Source organism: Patella vulgata, chromosome 3, assembly GCF_932274485.2.
Source record: "Patella vulgata chromosome 3, xgPatVulg1.2, whole genome shotgun sequence".
Taxonomy (NCBI): Eukaryota; Metazoa; Mollusca; class Gastropoda; family Patellidae; genus Patella; species Patella vulgata.
Genome location: NC_065881.2, coordinates 72612826 through 72618923, shown reverse-complemented (window position 1 = coordinate 72618923; position 6098 = coordinate 72612826). Strand labels below are relative to the sequence as shown.

The window sequence follows — 6098 nt, the reverse complement described above, 5'->3', positions numbered from 1 at the left end:
CAGCTGATTCAATGACAGACCTTATATTAAGATGCACGGCCTTTCGACCCCCTGAGACCCGGTTTGTAGCTTGCATTTTGGAAGGTAGACAAACGGTATCGTTGTATCTAAATTTCCAGCATAAGCTAGAAATAACATAATAAACGATTTTTGCATTTTAAAAAAAAAAATTCAATTTTATTACATATCCCTTTTAAAGATAATGATATTGGGTATCGAATATGAATTGTAACATTTTAAAGAACGACTCTATTTTTCAAAATTATCCCATCAATTTAGAACATGTGTGAACAGAGATCGCGTGTGCTCGACAAAATGGGAGACTACTCTAGACACTTTAAATATTCTCATGCCTGTTGGGTAAATCCCTAGTCTAATAGTGAGATCACACCCATGATAGAGGGGTGCAATGACGAGCTTTAGGGCATGATTTTGAGTATTTGCGCCCCTCGCAAATGGGAAAAAATCACGCGATTTCAAGATTATAATCATAATCATAAAGCCCAACTAGTGTCAAACATTTACCGTGGGTCAGATATGTTACACACATACATATTGTTTTTTTGGGGGGCCGCACATAATCTTGTTCCTCGTGCAAAATCATGGGTCATCACGCCCCTGGCATAGGTGACAAGCCTATAATTAGTCACCTGTATCACACTCTCAATTTTCTACATAACATCTGACATACTCTATTCAGAAGTTGCTACAATTACTACGCATAGCTTGAATCTTGCAATGTGTACATACCATATACATAGGCTACAACTAACATACCGTTAAAGACTGACCGAGGATCTGACAAGGACAGCTGTCTAGTCGTTCGGATGGTACGAAAAACCGAGGTCCTGTGTATACATTGGCGTGCACGTAAAAGATCCCTTGGCAGTTGGAATTCGATGTAATAGTGAATTATAGGATTAATAGGATTATTTTTTTTTATCGAGGTAGGACTGTTTATACATAGCATCGATTTTAAGGCTTTATTTTAATACATTTTAAGACTGTCGGCGATCGTTAAGTCAACATTTGGTCATCTGAACGCAAAGGTAGGGTATATAAACAAATTTAAGTAGCCCAGTTAGCCACCAATCTGAGAATCTAGTTAGCCCAGGGTATGCGCAATTGATTATACTTGAAGTAAATTTGAGGTTTCAAGTTGGATATAAGCATGATAATATACATGATCGTGGATGTCTGAATGATTAAGCTGCTTTCGTTTATAGTCCGTGTGAACGCTACATTAAGCTGGCTCAAAAAGGCTGGCTTGTTTAAATGGCATTGTATACAGCCGTCTGAACAGAATATTGTATAATATTGTACCAAAATAAACCAGATTGCACACACATATTTTCAGCAATGTTTTATTTTGCAAAATATAGATAGCACAATTAATCTAAATACATGCATGTGAAGACTATAGAGTTGATTATTGTCGATCTATTCTGTATTGTAACGAAGCTCTGTATAGAAGCTGTTCTGGTGCCTGTATTTCTACAACTACATTACTGTTTGGTCGTTGACACGTACACAATTCGTCACCTGCAAAATACAATATAATAAGAATAGTTATTCTGATGATGTATATTAGCATTTTGAATGAGTTCAATAAATAGCATATAAACAAGTTCAATATTACGGAAATGAAATGAAATGGGGTTTAACATCCTACGTGTAAGAGTTCTTTTATTTGCACGCAAATAAGTTGGATTATCGTCGAACCCGGACGACTAGGCGATTCTTGACCTGTCCACCCCTCCTGGAAAATCTTGATAAACTTTCTTGGCAAACATCAGAATTGAATCCAGGATCTCTTGTTAACGAGTCACCAGATATATGGAACTGGATTCAAAAGTGATTATATAAATTTCAACTGCATTGATAATTATGCTTCACCGTTGTGGGATTATAATAGAATGGGTTGGATCGTGTAACCTTACTCTCGACATACATCATACGATTATTAGACCACATGTTTTGATCTTGTTGTTGTCCTGTATGGTTTCATGAATTGTTGTTATAGTTTTTCTGTATATATTGATCTCATAATTCTTGTATTCTTGATAATGTTGAGATAATACTCTTCGAAACGTCGCCCAAATAAATTAAGTAGCTGTTTTCCATAAGTATGTGTTTTTGTCTATTGCTCTATCCAGTTACTAAATGCCTCTAAAAGATTATGTTTTGATAGATATGGCAATCTGTACAACCAATTACACTTTCTTTCTACCTTATAGTGCTACTGTAGCTCTGTAAGTAAGGCACTGGATAAAAGTAAGGCACTGGATAACCAGCGTTGTTTCCCCTTGTGGCTGGTGCAGAAAGGACGATCTGGCAAGGAAATCGTCTAGTCGATGGGAAGGGACAAAACAGTGCAGTACGATGTACATTGGCTTGCACGTAAAAGAATCCTTGACAGTTCATTAGCCCTGTTGGTCCAGAAAAGTAGGATGTTAAACCCTATTTCATTCATTCATTCTTTCTAGAGTATGACCACGTACGTCTTCAATAACGTGCATATAAGATTAATTCAAAATCACAATTACCATACGCGTGTGTCTTTCATGGTGGAGATATTTCACACATACATACATACATACATACATACATACATTTGTTGAAATTATAAGAGATTCTGAACACGTACGTCTTCAATAACGTCCATCATGTCAGATTATTTAAAATGTCAGTTACCATACGCGTGCCTTTCATGGTGGACACATTTCACACGCCCATACATTTGTTGAAATCATAAGAGATTCTGTGGTTTTACACCAAGTGAAATCGGATGCTAGTTTGTACGCTACAGTGTATTTTATTTCTCAGTAAATAGTGAGAGTAGCCTTGACATAGATGGTCCATATGAATAACACTGTGTGCTGAATAAAGAGCAAAATGCAGAACACATGTGTAACTAACTTGCACGTTATTGTGCCTCGGGGTCTAACCAAAGTTAGTTTGTATTCTCGAACCAACCGTGCGAATGTTTATATATTTTATATTTCTGTATTAGGTTCCTTACAAAAGGAACTAATTATAAGGAACGTAGTTTCGGGGGTGAAGGGAAGGGGCGTAAAGGTAGTGCAAGTGAAAATATTTAACTAACCAAATGATATATTTCAAATGATATATCTTGATGTAACCCCAATCTTTAACATATGCTTAACGTGTATAATTTTAATTATATCGGACCCGGTGGGTAAGACATTGACCCTCTAATCAGGAGATCTCGGGTTCACCCCAGGTTTTGGCCGAGGATGTTCTTCGGGATTTTCCGGCATGGTTCCCTCTTGTCGTGGTGCAGGATGGAGAGCCTGGCAAGGAACAGCGTTTAGTCGTTCGGTGGTACAAAAACTTTTGCCCCGATTACAAGTTAGCGTGTACGTAAAAGCACTCTAAACAGTTGACATTCGAAATAAGAGTAGGTCGTAGCGCCACTTTTCAGGCAAAATGTCCCTATTAACACATTCTCATTAGTCCGATTGGTGCAGCCCCCCCCCCCCCTACACACACACCCTTATCATTTCATTTCATTTCTGTAATTGGATGTATATCTTACGGGCCGTGGATGTATAGAGACGAGCGAGGTATTATTTGCTTATATTCACAGCATGTATTCTTTAATTACACCATTAAATATAAATATATTTTACCTTCCAGTGTTAGATCTGTAGGCGTGAAGCCCATGCTGATATCTCTTATACTGCCAAAACTGCTTGTTCTTTTCTTTAAACAAACTCGAAATCTGTCAGAACTTCCATCGTTAAGAAATGTTAATATGAATTTGCCTCTGGGGTAACTCCAGTGTATATGACCGGCATTGCATCCCACTATAGAGGTATCTTCCTCAACACCATCAGTAGCCCCATATATTCTAAATGACAAAAACAATAATATTGATATTGGTGTTGATTACCCTATGCTATACAAAGGTCAAAAACCAAAATACATGGGCTTACGATTACCGGACCGATTATATTTTATTACGCCAAATTCGCCTACCCTAATCTTTGTTCTTCAATTCCCAGGTCCTTCAAAATGGTCATCCCGTGGATTTCCGGAAATCGGTATCCAAGTTAACGTAAGTACATGTAATTTTTTTGTTGTTGTTTATTTTGCTTTTCCTAATATGACTCAATTTTATTACCATTGAACTGGACATGCACAGGACGTACTGTTTATTGTCGAGCCATGATTCGACAAGAATTCTCTAGTTTTGATCAAAAATTGCTTGATGAAGACATAAAGATCCATAGTGGAAATCCTGTATTTAAAATGTATGTGACTGTTAATTTCACGAAATGAGAGTTATATAGTGTTGGTTTCTCAAATAAATATATATATATAAAACAAAGCTATAGCCCAATAGCTCTATCACCCCGTAACCCTAGTACATTGTCAAGCCGGTAACAATCCCCTTCACACGTGACAAATCACGGAGCTATCACGGGTTAAGAATAATCCCACACGAAGCCGGATTTTACAAAGTGCCAAAAGTTTATAAAACACATAAAAAGCTCTGACCGAATTTCTATTAACAATAACGGCCTTGAGGATGCTAAAATGTTTTTACTATTTTTTTCAATTCAAAGCACATGTTTCATTAGCCATGTTTAATCTTGCAAACCAAACTTATATGGAATCTAACTCACTTATTTGCAAATGTAATGCACTTGATGTGATATGATTAAGATGTCAAAGGTTAACTTCTAACATGTAACTTGCTTTCCAAAATTTTATTCTTCAATTTCGGATCCCAGTAATCACCGACATGAACCGACAATATCGCATCGCCCAAAGTATTGCAAAACGTAATATGTTACAGATATACACATTCTATATATCTTACACAAAACTAAATGAATACATAAAAAAATGACAAAATTATAGATAAGTGAAATTAACAAAAAAAACCAAAAAAAACCCCCAAAAACAAACCCCACACTATTTTCGATTCTTGCCGTTGATTGTCAATTTCTACTGCTGTTATATTTACTGAAATATGCTTACCCGTTGCCGTAGATATTGCAAGACAAACGTGTGCGTCTTCTGCTCTCAGCACCCAGAAGAACTGCCGCGAACAATGCAACCATCAAAAGATTCATAATGCTGAAGATGTAGATTATACTACAGTAGTTCACTTACGTATCGACAAAAGAATGTTTACAGGAGTCCGAAAGCTAGTTGATATTTAAAGGGGGGATCTTATGACGTCAGATCAGATACAATCAGATCATAAAAATGTTGACTCGACCGTTTTCTATGTTTAGTTCGCAAATGTGGACACGTGAATGTCGTTGTGACACACTATTGTTAAATACGGGGATTGAAATCGCACCTCTAACCTTTGCTAGAAACCTCGGAATTGATATTCCGTTTTGGTTAATCACGGTTTCCGAGCATTATTTAGTGTTGTTGGGATTCTAAAGAGGACTAATCCAAATCTTTTATAACCGTATGTTAGTCATAATGAAGATAATATCTGGAAGGTAAAGATCATATCTTGATCAGCGGAGGTGTTCAGGTTGAAAAGGTAATGTCATTAGCTAAAGGTATGAGCTAAACAAAGGCTAGCTTGGGGCATGAGTAGGCGAGGGTGTTAGTAATAATTTAAAAATTTAAATATGTTTCTAGTATATTTTACTTGAAAGTGAAGAGAGAGAGAGAGAGAGAGAGAGAGAGAAGAGAGAGAGAGAGAGAGAGAGGGTATAGAAAATAAAGGGTTAAATCAATTATAAGCGCATCAACGTCGGTATATTTTAGTTTTTAGCTATTTATCCATTAGATCGGGAATGACCCAGTTTTTGTTGTATTTAGGGTTATGTTTACAATGTGAAGGAGGGGTCGATTGCCACACCTACTCTTCTCTAATTTTCAACGGTCACGAGTTAGTTTACGTGCACGACAATATGTACTCGTTGGAAGGACTTAGAGCACTTTCCTTGGCAACCCGAGAAACCAGCACAAATAGCATTGAAACTGACACCAATCATGAAACGTATATATGATGGTGTCATATTAATCTGAACTGACAGAACATAATGTGAAAACATTTTAGAAATTCGTAGTATATCTAATGGACACGTTCATGATTTATG

At 36.8% G+C, this 6098-nt stretch overlaps 1 long non-coding RNA gene across 1 annotated transcript; it reads right to left on the bottom strand.

Annotated features, from left to right (window-relative positions):
- Positions 1-1350: 1350 nt before the first annotated feature.
- Positions 1351-5182, bottom strand: LOC126814748 (uncharacterized). Its single transcript, XR_007677737.2, has 3 exons — positions 5011-5182; positions 3654-3874; positions 1351-1542 (listed from the first exon to the last, which is right to left on the bottom strand). It is a non-coding gene; the product is annotated as an uncharacterized LOC126814748 (long non-coding RNA).
- Positions 5183-6098: the final 916 nt, after the last annotated feature.